Genomic DNA, 17,332 nt, shown 5'->3' on the forward strand with positions numbered 1-17,332 from the left:
AAAGCATTTATATGGAAAAAAAAATTTTTTTAAATCGAAAATATTAATGTAGCTCATCTTGTTTTTTTTTTTTTTTTTTTTTTTTTTTACTGAGATATCTTGATATAATATCGATTCAATAAATTTTCCCTTTAATCACATCGATGTGGCAGAGCGAAGATGCGACAAAATAATATTGTAATATCGACGTAAACGGCGAGGAGTGAGAAATTAGAAACGCGATATTCAATAATGAAAGCAGTAAGACATGTTCTCTTCTCCGCGAACTGTCAATTATACGCTTCGTCTCGTATCCTTTGAGGTTGAATTTATCGCACGTATGACTATCTCACGTGTTGTGAATAATATCTGCCTTTAAGCTTACTAATTATATGGCAGAACGATACACACAGACACACATGCAACAGACCCGCATAATGAAACATACATTACAGAACGTGTAACGTTAATTACGCGGGGCCAAAGCACAGAAATGCAATACAATTTCGTGCTCCGCGCGCGCGTTGTGTATTCTACTAGACAATATATATATATATATATATATATATATTTAGATATAAACAATATGTAAATAGATAACATGCTGTATATTTCCGCGGAGCGTCGGACGTATCGGACAAACGGTTTACTTTGAGTTACAACGTGATGCGGTTATCGAGAAGTTTATGAAACTTTAATTTAATATTGAAAGTCTTGTCACACACACATAAATAGTTTGTCCATAAATACGGCTTTTGAAAATATGATCTGCGAATTATTTATATTAATTTCTTTTCAGTAAATAACGAATTTACACAAAATGTAAAAAATTATTGAATTTCTCGAGATAACGCGCGCTATATATATTTAATAATACATGACATATCGCTTAGCAATAGCAACAGAAAGGCAACAACAGCAAGAGCAACAAGTGCGCCAGTCGTAATTATCCCCCATTTCGCTTTACGAACTGTTAACTCGCAACAAATAGACATTTCGTGGGAACTACCAAATCCGAACTGTCAAATATAACGATGTCTGCGTCAAAAAGACGCGCTGTGCAAATGATTTAATCTCAGCGTGAATTACGTGCGCGACGGGGGGGGATATGTGAAATTAATTTTTCTAACGTGTTTTTTTTTTTTTCATCACGTAAACCAAACTTTTACAATTCTCTACTTCAAAACTCGATGCGCATGTTTATACGTAAATAATATGCAATAATTAAATCGAAAAACATCCCGATGAATAATAAGGTTCGATTTCACGACGGGGATGAAAAAGGACAAACGCGGAACAGGCGAGAATGCAGAAGCGGCGCGAAAACGAAGGAAAGCGCGAAAAGCAGAGGAAGAGAGGGAGGGAATACGAAGGATAGGTAGTCCTCAGCAACCCTCACGGTGGCAACATCACCTCCCGGATGGGCATGCGCCACGTTTTGCGCTTACGGGGGAAAGAGGGGAAGAGGGGAAAGAGGAGGAGAGGTTGCTGGCACGATTGCCGGTAGTGTTGCTGCTGCTACTGCTGCCGCTTCTGCCGCGAGCTTCTCCGCGCGCGGCAGAAGCAGCAGTAGCAGCAGCACCACCGGCAGCGCGGCAGCAGCAACCTCCCCCCGAAAGCGCAAAACGTGGCGCATGCCCATCCGGGAATCGAACCCCGCGGAGGCACAACGTCACCGGCGAACCAGCCGCCGGGTACCTCAGTACGTTTGGCGAACAGTTCGCGAACGGACGTATTTCCTCCTCGTGGGGCTCTGGAGAACGCACTCGTCCCGAGCGTAAACACGAGCGTGGTGTTGACACCAAAAGAAAGGAAGAAGAGACCGCGGCTGCGGTCTCGACACGCCGTCGTCGGCCGGAACGACGCTTCACGCGTGAATGCGAAGATTCCGCTATTCTCGCCCCCGCAGGACGAAGAACTTCCCTTTCTCTTGCGTCGAGCCGTCCGCACGCATCCTACGTGGACTAGGCTCGTCTAGAGATTGACGCGCGAGCGACCGTCCATGCATGCACTGACCTCGTCGTCGACGACGGCTTACATCATCGCGACGCATCAAGGTCGTCCGCGCGATCAATGAACGTGGCGCACACCGCCACGTGACCGGACGACCACAGCGCGGACGAAAACTGAAGGCCGCGCGTTTTCGCGATCTCGCGCACGGACGCGCCGGGAATATTACATCCCTCGTCACTCGTGAGAAATATTCGCGGGAATTCGTTTTTTGAACACTGATCGCGCGCGCAAAATCAAAATCAAAAAAAAAAAAACCGATCGCGAAAAAAACATCAATTCTGTTGAAGTCTGTATAATCGCCGATTATAAGACGGAAGCTGCGGATTCTCGGAGAGATATTCTCTGATTTCTCGTCTTATCTGGAGGTTTTTTTATACCGTTGAAAGATAAAAATCTCTTTCCCCGTGAAGAAAGGATCGAACCTCCTTTACGACAGACGGTTTTCTTCTCGATTTCACACGTGACAACGGCGTGTTTTTCCGTCACGAAAATCAGTCGCTGGTTCTATCCGCCACGTTGGCCGAAGATTCTCTGAGATCAATCCTGTGTGTTTCTCCTCTCAGTTTCAAAATCCCAAACAGACACTGATTGTGCGGTGTTAAAAGGACGGTGTTAATGTCTCATCGATATCAAACGCGGACTTTTGATATATTTTCCGGCTATTAGAGAGAGAGAGAGAGAGGGGGAGAGGAAAAGAGACAGAAGATAGAGGAAAAGAGAAGAGAAATAACGCGGAGAGAAAGAGGACGTCGGTGACGTGCAGTGCAATCTGTGTAAAGTAGACTCCGGGGACGCGACGGGGAGGCAGTTAGAACGTGACATGACGAGAGAGTTATAGAGGCCGAAGAACACGGACGAGAGGAAAAGGAAGAAGAGGAAAGAAGAAAAAAAAAAAGAAAACAGCGGGAGACAGACTTTCGTTAAGCTTCCGAAGTGGGAATTGTTGCGTCAGCGCGTGAGAGACCGGTGAGTCTTTACTCTAAGCATTATTACGTAAGAGCTAGCAGTTTACACAGCGGACTGTGTAAATAAAGTTGTTTAAATGTTTGAGATCGGAGAGGGAGGGGAATATATATCTCGGGGAAGTAGGGCGCGTTCATTGTTTATGATCATCTTCGAATGAGCAACAAGTGTTGCTGGCATTGTGTCAGGGCGATCTATTCTTGATATCGCAATAAATAACTCTTTGCTAACATGCGTCCGTTACTTTCGTTATCGGAGAACGAGAAGAACGCGGGCTCAATCCGCGTGTTAATTTACGAAAATGTTATCTATCTGGCCTAATAGTTGCCGCAACAATTGTTGTCACGGAGAGACGGTCTTCCACCGTAATTCTCACCGCAACAAAAATGTATATCTCTGATCGCTTGATTTTTTTTTATATTTGTTTATTTGGAATGGAGCGAAAAATCTAAAAATAAGCGCACCAGCTTTGTAAATTTACTCAAGAGTTGTGTATTGTGTAATTTTCTTCTAAGAAAAACAAAAATGTCGAAGATTTGTGTCGTCCGCTTCAATAAGCGATTAGTTCCACTTGTTACGTCGACGTTAATGAATAGCTACAGTTAAAACATACGAACCGAACGCTTAGCGAACGTTTAGCTTAGCTCCGGATATACCGGTTGGTTCGAACTGAGCGCTTTAAAATAGCACACAATGAGGAGCGAAGACGAAGAGAAGAAGAGTAGAAAGAGCGGAGTGTGACAAAAAGGACCTGCCGTACGAGCATGAGTGACGTTAAGCTGACGTGAGTGGAAAGGCCGAAGTCGTGGGTGGCTCGCGAGCAGGAAAAGGACGGAGCCAGACAGTTGACAAAGCAGAAATATGGCAGACGGAAGGACGTAGCAAAGTGGCGACCGGATAAAATCAAAAAAAAAAACAGAGAGAAAGAGAGAGAGAGAGAGATAGAAGATGTTGCTCTCGCCAAGACGTCGCCGGTTTGCGACGTCGTTCAATTAATATGCGCGGGCGATATAATTCGATGATTACAAATTCAGACAGCGTGTTTGCGCTAACTTAGCGGAATCATGAATTCAGAGTACTGACCATTCAACCGTAAACTCGGTTGATTTATGCATGCGCCGATAAAGTCATCAGTTGCCGAAGTTTACGTGCAGCTTCTGTAACTCTCTCTCGCATACACAACTCGCGCAACTCTTTAATGACGTGTAAATATTTTACGAAAAGTGTAACGTCGTTTTCGCTCTTTAATCGCGTTCAACATTAGCTATACTTGGAAAACAACGTTGTGCAAGTTTTGGATCTTGTAATTTTTCAAATATATTTTTAATATTAAAAATGGACACGTATATATATATATATATATATATGAAAAAACAAGAAATACGCACGTATTCGTGTGTAATACAGATTTTTATTCGTAAATCCCATCGTCAGAAAGACATTTTCTGTTTTTATGTGCGATGTATAAATCGCAAAATGCATGAAATTCTGAAAATCTTCTCGAAAACTATCTCAAATCGCGTTACTGCGGATACAAGAAAAACGGAGAAACAAAAATAATTTGTAGGAAAATTAATTAGATCTTTTGCGGGAGAGGCAATTAATTTACTTGCGGGGGCAAACTTTTTCCCGCGTCACAAGTAGTAGACATGTATATGTGTGTGTATGAGTGTGTGTGTGTGTGTGTACGTGCGCGCCAGAAAATTCGCCGCAGTCGCACGCGACGTTAAGTTTTTTTTTGCGTAAACTTAGTTAAGTAGGTAGCCAGAAAACGGGCGGCGCACATAAATGAACGTTACGCCGGGATAGAAAAACTCGTCCGGTTCTCCATTGAATCCTCCGCAAAGCCGCACGTCACGCAACGGCTTGTTAGGTAAACATCACGCAAATAAATTTCGACGGATACCGAAAAAAAAAAAAGAAGAAAAAAGAAAAAGAAAAAGAAACAAAAAACAGCCTTGATCGTACGCGATAATTACGTGTCGCGGCGAACGAAACTGCTGGAAGGGCTCGCGTAATTCAACGCACGCGGGAGAGTCGTCATTAATTTTCCCGTTTCGCTTAATTAATGCCCGAGTCGCGACGGCTTTCATTCAAGATTCGATACGCGAGATTGGCTCGCGCGTCATTTTAATAAACTGTATATACACGCGGCGTTGCAACACAGCTTATTTCATCGGTCAGATATTGGAAATGTTTGCCGAGTCGAGTATTATTTGATTAATTGCGAATTCACCGAGAAATAAATGGAAAACTAGTATCGAAATTCTCCCCGTGTTTTAAGCAGGCGCGGCAAAGTGGGGAATAAAACCGGCCGCGCGTTCTATCACGCGAATAGCTTTTTATGCGGTTGTGCTTATCACAGTCAGATTGGAATAAAGTTGGCAAGTCCGGTTCCTTTTTCAGTGCGTGGCGCGCGTGCCGGAGAACAGTTTTGCTTTAACTTTTCGAATCGGTCGGCTGGAAATAGCCGACCGATCCCGTTCTTGCGATATTGTCATTCCTCCTCCCGTTTCTTTCGCACGTAACAACATAACGTGTCTATTGGGATTTGCGTTTGCCATACCTCCCCCTTCCCACGTGACGCTTGTTTTCCCGATGAAGAGAATCAGACTGATTGTCAGAATTAATTAATTGGGTTTTGCAGCGCACATTTATATCGCGGCGCAAAAATGCAATTTAAATGGAAATTCCGTGACCCCGATTGAATTTGCAATATTGTATATTGTAACATTTGTTATCCGGGCGCTGCGCGCTTCGCACGAGGGACACGTGTGTATTTTGTAACCCGATAACATTTCCATTCGACGCAATGTTGTGTGTACTGATAATCTGAGGAATGCGAGTTTTTAATTATTTTTCTTGGGGATGTGCCCCGTCACACACACCTCTTCGATAAACACATGTCTGCGCGCCGCAGACGCGGCGGGATGAAAAACGAGGAAGAGAGAGAAACGGATAATACAGTCCGAAACATTGAATGGCAGCCGGTAAACCTTCCCTTCCCTTTGCCCGCGGATCGAGTACGAAAGGGCTTATTCTCGATTGGACAAATTGCCGCCAATCATAAATAATTGACAGACAATCGCAAGGGATTTAGATTTACCAGCTCGGCACGTCCATAACTTCGATACTGATTCGTACCAGCTCTAAACCTTAATTTGGAGTGCGTTCGTCCACATTTATATATATATATATATATATATATATATATATATATATATANTAACTTCGATACTGATTCGTACCAGCTCTAAACCTTAATTTGGAGTGCGTTCGTCCACATTTATATATATATATATATATATATATATATATACACATATATATATATATCTATATATCTATATAGATATATATATATATAACCGCGCGCAAACAATACACGGGGGGAAATCCAATGCCGTGTAGTACACGTTCTATATTCCACACGCGTCACTCTCATTAGGAATACGTTTAGTTGTAAAACGCTTTATGCGTATAAACACGCCGCATTAATATATTTCGTATAATATTATTGATATGTGTGTTCATTTCCAGCGGGTTTGTGTGAAATATCTCATTGAGTTTGAATATGCATCGTGTATTGTGTACGTAGCTTTGCAATATATGTTACACGGCGCGCCTCTCCTCGTTGTTACGTGAATTGCGTCCGCGAAAAATCGTTTCTTTGTTTCATTCAAATTAAGTACTTCAAGATTTTTATGGATTTGTTTTCGCAATCTCGTCGTTTGTGCAAAATAAAATATCGTTTATGTTTACACTACATGAACTTTACGACGCTTCCATCGTTTAACTAATTTGTCTCGGGGTATAAGATATATATAACAATAAGGTATAAAATATAAGGTATATAATACTTGATACAAAATAATCAGAAACGCGTGATCGTACGATCGTCGACTTCGCGAGTACATTACCGTTTATTCCGTAAAAACGATGAGAGATATTATGCCAATCTAGTAGATTTTTTGCGAAAGCCACTGACGTGCAGCTTGCGTGTAGCTCGGGAATTTGTACGGATCGCGCGTGATTCGAGGAACAGACGTCACTGCGCCGTATATCGAGATGGCGAATGCCAAGGGGTAGAAGCGGGCTTGTAACGGGGGTAGCATGCCTCCCGCGCGCGCGCGCGCGCGATCAGATACCAAAGATTACAAACGAAATACCACTGGGCTACTTTTATTTTCGGAATTTTGTCGTAAAAAAAAAAATCGCCGCTTAAACAGACGCGAACCTGTTTCGTGTGCGTATTACCATAATTTCTTAGATAACAAACAGATCGCAATCTCTGAAATGTACACAAGAGACTCTCTTTCTCAACTCGCATAATTCTTTCCTGGATATCAAGAATGGAAACAAAAACCATCCAATATAATATGTGAACGAGAGGAATGGGAGGGATTAGATCAGCGCGCGGGCATGAAAGAACGATAAGAGAGAGCGTGCGTGAAAGAAAGAAAAGCGAGAGAACGACACGAAGAGCACGCGAGAGATTCCGACGAAGGAGAAGTAGAAGGAGGAAGATATAGATGAATAGCACAATGCGCGGGAAGAGAAGTAAAGCTGTCTCTCGAAACGGGGTCGACATAATTGCACCCCCGCAGTCGCACTGCAAGCGGTAGACGGCCGTTAGAGGGGAGAGATGTCGCGAAGGGGTTGAGAACAAGCTTTGCAAGAGAGAGAGAGAGAGAAAGAGAGAGAGAGAGGAGAGTTAGCCGCCGTCCATTGTCTCGCGCGGAGACTCGACCTCCCTCGGCACTGATTAAATACTTGACACATCCCCGCCGCTCGCTTGTCGTGCCGAACCGACATAACTTTGTTCGAATTGTAATTACGGGCCGGATCGGTCATCGCTCGCTTAGCGAGTTTCCCTCCGCAAAACTTCGACTCCGTTCCTTTCAGATCGGCCGGCGCAGTCGGTTTGCCCTCTTCTCCCCCCTTCCGCACGAGGGTGCGCGCCTCTCTCGACTTTCTATAAATGGCGAGCCGTCTCGATACCGAACTTTTTGAAATGTTTCCGGGGATTGTGAGTCCGCATGATCTATACTCTGAATAACCGCGTTCGTTTCTCTCCTCCGCTCTCGCCGCATGACTTAGTCAAGTTATTGATTCCGCTGCGCGGTGCATTGCACCTTCGGTGGTAAATGACCAACGCTCGTGTGTGTCCCGTTCGGAGACGTAGCCATAGTTTGATAATTGATCATCAATGTCACACACGGGACGAAACACGGGAGATCGATGTAATTAAACTCGCGAAACTAATATCACGCAAATTTCATCGCTTATATTTTTAACACCAGCGATGATGGTCTACTACTCGCCAGCAGTCAGTTAGCTGTTAATAGTAATTTAATTGACTCTCTCTCTCTCTCTTTCTCTCTGATCAAGACCGAGTGCCGATCTACCCACTGTCGGAGTTAACTGACGTTGATAAAACCGATTACTAATTGGAATCGGTAGACTGCGCGCGTGGCTGAGTGGCGGCAGAATTATGCATGACTGCGCCCGCACTTTATACGCGCGTTAAAATGCGCGATTCCGCATATTCGCGCGCGTTAAGCGATATCCTCTCTCTTCTCTCAGGGTGTAACGAGAGCGAAGGAGAAACTGAAAGAAAGAGAAAGCAAGACGGAGAGTAGTACCGCGCCGGGGCGGTTTATCGCGGATATACCGGTTTCTCTAGCCCGGGAGGCGCGGGGATTATGCAATTTAAAATGAGTTAATTGAAGTGCAATAAGTCGTTAAAACTCTCGAGCAAATTAATTAATATGAAAGCCGGTTAGAATGGGGTAGCGCGCGCGCGCGCGGTCGTCCTGCCTGATCCTCTCTCGCCCGCGTTGGTCTCATTCTTGCGACGCTATTACCACACCGACGTCGGCCATGTCCGTGGCACGTTCCCTCTTGTGCCGGAACAAGGCGTCCGCGCCCGTTCCCGCCTGCGAGGGTGGTGGTGGTGACGATGGAAGGTGGGTGGAGGACGGCGCAGGTCGATGAGGAAAGCACGGTTAATGAAATAATGTACGCTCGAGGTAGCCCTCGAGCACGCGGCGCGCGCGCGGATTTAACTTTTGCGCGAAAATGCTCGCTCTTCGGGGGAAAGAGGAAGAGACGAGGTTAGGGGCAAGGGAAGGGTAGAAGGGAGATTTTCCGTGTTCTCTCAACTTCGAGCTAAGTCGCGGCTTTATTGCCGAGGGGAGGGCCGATCGTTGAAATCAAAGGCCCTCGCAAATCGTAGCGGGCTTAATTAAGAATTCTGCGTGCTGAGGAAACGCGGGGAGAAAGCGAGCGCAATATCGTCGGCTTTTGGGGCAGGTACGCCGAACAAGAAAGAGAGAGAGAGAGAGAGAAAGAGAGAGAGACGCGTCCTTTTTCGCGTAGAGAATTTTTGGTGTCTCGAGTGAGTTTCTCCACATGGAATTACGCGTTATGTCTTTTATAAAAACATCGTCGAGTAAATTACACGTCCTCGAATTAAGCGCGAGCGTTAAATTTCGATTTTCAACGTAGTTTTGCGTTTGCTTGTGAAGCAACGTCCACGAAAAACAAAATAAAAAGTACTACAAGTATTTTCTAATATATATATATCTTATAAATCACACTCTTGCGCGTTTATAAAACGCGCGTGTCGAGATTTTTGTAAAAAAAAATAAATAAATAAATTTATTTCAATCGCGAAAAAAACGGCGCATCGCGCCAGCGAAGGAGGGAGAAAAGCGTAACTATCGTTCGAGGAGGAGTCTCAATATCTGGACGAGATCCCCCGGGGAAATAAGCGAGAAAAATAAATTATATCGATATCCCCGATGCGCACAATCCACCTATCTGTGTTTATGAAATAGTTTATGAAGTTTTATTGCTCGTGGCTGGAAGCGCATTCGTTAATGCTGACGTTACAAACGTTCGTTTGACACGTTTTCACTTTAATTACTTCGACCGCCACTAACGGACAAACTTTCCGCAGACGTTATTTCCACTCTGTTTAATGGGTCATTTTGTGTGTGTGTGTGTGTGTGTGTCCATTTTTTGATTCTCTCGTGCCAAAATTTTCTATTATTTACGTTTTTGCATTAGCGCGAATACAGTCTTTTTTGCGGAGACAAAGGTAAACAAAAAAAAAAACCACGTCAACTTTCACGATTAATCTTTTTTTTTTTCTGTGACAGGGATAGAAAGACAAAGTCGTGGGGAAAAAATGAAGCCTTTTTTATCCGGGCTACTTGATTCATATATCGCGCGTCTTATATGACGCTTATACGCACGACGGCGGAACATGATCTTGATTCCGGGAGTAAGAGAATATAAGTTTTCGCGCGGAATAAACCGTACTAAATTTCACAGGTTAAACTAGTTACCACCCCCTCGATGTGTCTCGCGTTACGCAATTTCGTTCACTCGGAAACGACCTTCGTTCGCTTCCTTCATTCCGCTCGCTTTTCGTCCTTTCTGCTCCGTACGTGCGTGCGTGCGTGCGTGCGTCTTCGGACGTACGTGTGCGCGTGACGTGTGTGTGTACACGTATACCGCGTGTATACGCGTTTGCGCATTCCCGTCACTGAAAACATTTAGCGCTCCAAACCGGTTTTAAAGGGTCTAACGAACTGCGAAGCCGGGCTAATTGAGACCGTTGCGAACGCGCCTGTATCTCCGTCGGAACCAGTTTACTGCACGACGACAGGTGTAACGCGAGGATGTTTCGTCGCTTTACGAGCGCTAATTCCTTTAAGCCGGAGGTTGAGGAAACGTTATGAGGGAGGGAGAGCGAGAAGAGAGAGAAAGAGAGAGAGCCAGGAGTGAGAAAAGAGCGAGGAAAAAAATAATTAATGACTCGATCGATGCCACCGAACGCAGTTTTTTTCCTGATAATGTTCAGACTGACAAGTATTTTTCTTGAAAAGCAATACACCAACACGCTCTCTCTTACTGCGTCACTTTTTCTTTAACAAGTTAAATGACGAACAAATCGTCTCTCGCCACGTTAAAACGTTTCACGATTTTGCAAGCATAACCGATGAGAAGCGGAGATCGGGATATTTCTCTCCGCCGCTATACGGAAACACACAGAGCGTAATATTATTTTCTAGAAGAGTTCCCTTTCGATACGAGGCGATACGAACGTTGGACCAACGAAATTGGATAACGTCCATTCTCGTGTGCAACACACCGAAATCGGCAAAATTGTATTCTGGACTTTGTTACGTGCGAGCACCTTCAATTAGGAGTTCAAAGCGAACGAAACGACAGTTTTCCAACGCGGTGTAACAGCGCAATTTCAACGTAAGTGCAGTAACTCGCGCGCTGATGCGAGAACCATCGATTCTCACAATTCCAATTAAAAAAAAAAAAAAAAAAAAAAGAAAAAAGAAAAAAAAAATTGCAAATCATTTTTTTCCTAACGGAATAAATCTCTTGCAGATTATAACGCGTAATTCATGTAATGAGATAAATAATTGTTGTATTGAGAAAGAAACACAGTTTTTTTTTCACACAACGGAAAAGAAAAAAAAACAGGAATCACTTGTACGCGCAGATCTCAATCTCAATTGCAAATCGAGCTTCTTCGCCGACAATGAGTCCGCAGCGGAGAGATCCGCGAAGCTATATTCAACTCTCTCCGACTACGTTATGCGCGTCTACGGTCGCGCAATCAGCTTATTACGTTATCAGCGCGCTGCATTCTCCGGTATCAGAGAGCCGCAAGCGCGCGCACGCTATTGGTAATCGTTCAAGAATAAACCTATTAACGGACCAGTCTAGGATGCGCGGCGCGGACCTTCATTCCGGTCAAACGCGGCTCGGGGCTCGGCGCGGCGCAACGTAATCTTCTCCTGTCGCGCCAGATCGTATAATACCGTGTAACGAGGATGCAATGCCCCCTGAAATCCCTGCCACGCAGGGACGACTATGCGGAGAGACCCGTTGGATCCGTCGGGATGACGAAACGTATATCTATGCGTAGCGCGTGTGCGCGCGCGCGCGTTATGTGTGGATGTGCGTGTATGTGTGTGTGTGTGTGTGTGTGTGTGTATGTGTGAAAACGACGACACACGCAGAGCAACCGTGCGACACGGAGGCCGCTCGGTCAGGCGCAAACCGGTGGGGACTATAGCTGAATTAGCATGGCTATCTGGATAATATATTGGACTGTATCGTTGGACACGACCAGGCAGAGCCACGTGATATACTGACACCCTCTCTCGACCGTTCTCCTCCCGTCCTCGCCCCCTCACGATTTTATTGGCAGTACGTACTTCCCCCGCGCGGACGGTACCAGCCCTTGACGCCCGGTTTATCCACTTTCGCCGTTAATCCGTATCGGTGTGCCGGCGCAGGAACGGTAAAAAATGTATTCCCTCCTCCATTACCCCTTTGTCGCGCGCCCCCGTCTCTCTCTCGACCCTCTCTCTCACCCGTCTCTCCTTTTCGCAGAATTCCCATTCACCACCGCGACAAGTCGTCCTCGCATCGCGGTTAATTAACTCCACCGATGGTCGGATCTTAATTAATTTCATTTGTCTCTGTCTTTCTCAGTCTTATTTACTCGCGCGGTTTCTTAATCCCGCATGTAAACGTATATACATCTCCGAAATACGCGAATAAATTATTAAATGAAGATACACTTCGGGGGGGTGAATATATTCTCTTAATATAAAATAATTGCTTCTGGCGCTACAGATAAGATATTTTTATTAATATCTGCGTTCGCGAGATGTTTGTGAATGATAAAAGTAAAACTTATTAATGAGATTCTCGTACAACACTGTGTGATGGAGAGTGAAACAGATGATTATTAACCGTGTATCAAGCGCACAGTCGGTAATCCATATATCGAGCACCGCACACACGCCGGGGGTCCATGACTTGCTCGCGTCTTAGACAGCGAATATATATATATATATACATATCTCTCTCTCTATCTATCTATCTCGCGTTCGAGAATCTTCCAGGGTGGATGGTAGTTTATGACGACCGACACCGTTGAGGGACGCGTATTGTGGCTAATCATATTCTGCCTCGTAACCAACCATAATGGATTCCGAAGCCGTCTCGGTAAAATTAATAAATACTCTCGATCTTGTGCACGTCAGTGTGATTTATGACGTTTTATCGACGCGAAGAGTCGTGGAGTCCCGCGGGATAGCACGGCAAGAGATATTTGATTGGCTTGTTTGAACAAGACATCGTGCTCGATCGAGGAGAGAGAGAGCCATGCAGGTGAGTTGGCAGATTAATAATACGATAGATAGAAATTTAATTGAATGACGAAACTGCCGAACACGTCGCGTTGTTCGATCCGTGCGTGCGCGCGTCGACGCGTGCAGCGGAGAGAGAAAGAGAGAGAGAGAGAGAGAGAGCTAGTTAGCATTCGTCCCTCATTAAAATCGCATCTGTTTTGTGACGGCGAATGAGTGACGCGAAGAGAAGAGAAGAAAATATTATTACGCCCGCGATTGCGCGCAATGTACGTATATTATTATTCGATTGTCAGAGTTCCGCCGATTATAAGATATTCCAGATAACATATCGATGCAAATAACTTTACATTAGCAATGGATACACGCCGGTGTTACCAGTTTATACAGGTGAGAAAGGTGTTCGATATCATTATTCGACATGTATAATTTATATATAATTTTTGCAAATAAATGTGAGAAGTACATCCACGTGAGTGGTGTTTATACATAGGTAATTACCGCAATTATGTTCGATAAAATGTCATCAACTATACTTTTCGGTAAATCGCTTGAGTAAATCGCGCTTAATTTTTGTACATCAAAATGAGGTTAACTATTGAGAGAAAGAGAGAGAATTGGCGCGGTATTATCTCGATACACACAGTGGAATGCATTAATTAAAATTGTATTTTTACTCCCGAACTAGAGCAAATCGTTCATTAAATTCAATGTGTGTGTATGTGTGTGTGTGTGTGATGCTCCGATTTTTGTGGAGGAACGAGTGAAATTTTTAATTGCGAAAAATCGGCAAATATATACATATATGTGTGTGTGTGTATATATATATGTATATATGTATACACATATAATCTATCATACCGCTCGCATTTACAATTGCGCGCGAAAATCTCGTAGATAGAATCGTAGGAGGAAAAATCGCGCGCATTTCGGAGATCCCGTTCGTGCCCGCGCACGTCAATAGAAAATATCGGCAGTAAACTATTTCAACGATCCTGCCGGCTCACTACCTAAAAATAAAGTTCATACGGCAAGCGTGAAATTGACGCCGTGAAACTTTATCGGCGTTCCCCAATCGCCCATATTCTCGCGACCGAGTGAACCCCAATCCGCGATGAAAAAGCATGGTAACGGGCGGGCGAATGAGATTGAAGGATGGACCGGATTAAGGTTAAAAGCACGTTCGAAGAACCGTACGGTAATTGGACGTAAGAGCAACTATTTCTCTTGTGCCCCGACCGGGGGAGAATTAGCGGAGTAAAGTCCAGGTTGAAGGAAAAGAAGAGTTTTGAAGAGTTCTCTCCTCCCTTCCCCGATTTAAAATCCGATTCATCCCCCTTCGATGCGATTTATTTCCCATTGTGATAAATTTACACATTGTACATTAAACGATACTTTTTAACGTACTATATACGCGCTTACTACTCGCGCGTATTACAAAGTTATCTCCCAAAATTACGTTGTTTCTTCCTAATAAAATTAACACATACGCGATATAGTACCGCGCGCGTACGTACGTTTCAAAGGGTCATAATCCGCAGTAGATTAGCTAATGCAATACAATATAATGCGCTATTTCGCTGCGTGTAATAACACAGAGAGCTGTACAGAAATTGTGCGATTAGTATATTCGTGCAATTACCGTGCGTTAAATTGATAAAGCGACAAGCGCGATTCACGCGTTCGCGCAAGCGCGCTATCACAAAACCGCGAGGTTTACGACGATTAACGCCGGTTCTTTAAATTTATTACGCACCCTTTTATTACGACTACGGCACGGAAATAAGCCGCGCGCGCGCGCGCGTGATACGCAGCCGGTGAAATTAGTCGTATCGCATTCCCGTGATCTCTCGCAGTCCACGCGGTGGATTGTGTATATCGATCGTGGTTGGTAATTAACGAGCGGCGCGCGCGAGAAAAATCGAAAGCGATCAAGCCTCACTGCGCGTTGCTAACTAATTACCCGCCGAGGATCGTGATTGCGTCGCTTTGTCAATCTCCGTGCGCGCCACCAGCCTCACCTGCTCGATTTGCATTCCGACGATTTGTCGTACGGAAAAGCCGCGACCGGTGTCTATTTTTAACTCGCGTTTCCGGCCGAATTAAGCGCTTTTTCTCTTTCTCTCTGGCGATATTTTAGCTCGTTTGATTATGCGCCCGATCAAGCGCGCACAGCTTCCACCGGAAATATCCAATTGTACACCCCCGACCGGTGTGTGTCCTCTGACTTGTAATTTTATCTACGACACTTGAAATATTTCAGCCGCCGAGAAATCAAAGAAGTCGAAGTTCATATCTAGTTCAGTTAATTTCTCTCCGCGTCGCATCAATTTGGGGATCTCGACACGACACGATCGATTTATTTCCCGGATCTGCGTGTTCTAGTTTGAGAAAGTCACGCGAAACGTTTCGATCTCACCTTAGGATAGCAGTTCTTCTCGGTCTCTCTTACGAAAAAGAAGTTTTACGATTCACAAAGTTCCTCCGTTGTTCGTTAGAATCGAACGAATTCGCCCGGCTCTCGCACGATCGAGGCGATCGGGAAACGGAAAAACCACTTTTGAGAGAAACGCAGTCATATTATTTCACTCGTAGAGCTCGCATGGCTCAACGGTGTTAAAACTTTACGAGCCGATTCGATAGATGGTGGAGAGGGGGCGAGAGTTCTCTCCGTTTTCGCGAGATTTCCCTTCATTCTGGCGATCGACCATTCAAAAAATTCTCGCGCAAAAAGCGCGCATTGACGCGAATACTTCTTCGCGATCTCGCTCCTCAATCTTATCGCGATCGCATTGCTTCGTAAATTTTAACACGATCGAAATTGCGCGTTGTTGGAAAATTGAATTCCCGATACGGGGCGAGAAGAAAAGCGCGCGCGTAATTATTTTATTATACATACGTATACTTGCGAATACGAAGGTTTTCACGATTGTGAGCAGAAAAACATTTAAATAAATAAATCGATACGACGTATATATCTTTTCCAAACTATTTTCTTTTCCGTTTTGAAACGTAATATCGCGTGCGTCGCGGCGTAGCCGAACGTGTAAGTAGCTCTTTGAGAACTCCGTTGCTTAACATATACCGCGTTCGCGCCGCCACTCCGGCACACAAACGAGGTTATTGGAGCTATTAGACTTTTTTTTCCTACAAGACGCGTTTATACTTTTTTTTTTTTTTTTTTGTCACATTTCTTACATCACGTAGCTCGTTAATTATAAAGTTTAGCAATTCGTACGACTTCATTCTCTCTCCATTATTCTTCTGGTTAGCATATATTCCTGGTGCTTTTACGTGTGAGTTTAGCGCCTGTATCGCGTGATGCGATGCACTTCTGGGGCGTGCGTTTACACAGTTGTTTTCAATTACACTGGCGTGTGTACGCGCGACTGAAAAATAAACAAACATCGCAAAAATACGAAATCGTTATACGAATGCGCTAAAGCTTTGCGTAATAATAATAATGATTTGTTTACCGAATACGAATATCGAGGTGTGTATGTTAAACCAACACAAGTTTTGAAATTTTCTCCGAGAGCTTTTGTGTGTGTGTGTGTGTGTGTGTGTGTACATTATCTTCAGCACGTTTCCCGAATGAAGCGTATTTGAATTTTAGCTGCTACTCGCGATGACGAGCGCGCGCTAAAGGCCGCCGCCGTCGACGACGAGGAGATACCAAGTTGAAGTGGCACCGCACGGATCGCTCCCGCGTGCATGCATCTTGAGGCCGCACAAGTCTCGGGAACGTGCGGTAGACGAGCGATCAATCCCATCGATAGAGGAAGGATGAAACTCATTGAGAAGCACTTGGAGGCTGTCGCGCGCGGTGAAGAACAAACGCGGCGCGGATCGGGCTCTCTCCCTGCCGATCGTTCTTCCATTTATCGAGCGAGAAAACGCGAGGTTGAAGTTCGATGCCGCGACGGAAGAAGCGGCGAACGCGCGCGGCGAACGACGACACGGCGCAAGAAAGCGTTGACAACGAAAGCCAATATGGTGGGTAATGAGAGGGCCGCGTCAACTTTCAGCGTTCCGTAACGACCGCAGAAAAAGAGAGATAGAGAAAGAAAGAGAGAGAAAGAGAGAGAATGAGAGAGACATGGAAGAGTGGAGACGGTGGTGGCGACGTAGAAAAAGGGATGGGACTTGAAGAGTGCGCGCCGCGTTGGGGTGAGATTGTAAAG

General features: G+C 44.8%; 1 protein-coding gene across 1 annotated transcript in view; it reads left to right on the forward strand.

Moving 5' to 3' along the window:
- Positions 1–2,691: 2,691 nt before the first annotated feature.
- Positions 2,692–17,332, forward strand: part of LOC109853826 (teneurin-m) — a 535,016-nt gene continuing 520,375 nt past the window's right edge. Inside the window, exon 1 of the mRNA XM_020426316.1 lies at positions 2,692–2,958. The gene's annotated coding sequence lies outside the window, so the exon portion shown is untranslated. The remainder of the gene's footprint in view (positions 2,959–17,332) is intronic.

Source organism: Pseudomyrmex gracilis, unplaced genomic scaffold, assembly GCF_002006095.1.
Source record: "Pseudomyrmex gracilis isolate BER0280 unplaced genomic scaffold, ASM200609v1 scaffold_55, whole genome shotgun sequence".
Lineage (NCBI taxonomy): Eukaryota > Metazoa > Arthropoda > Insecta > Hymenoptera > Formicidae > Pseudomyrmex > Pseudomyrmex gracilis.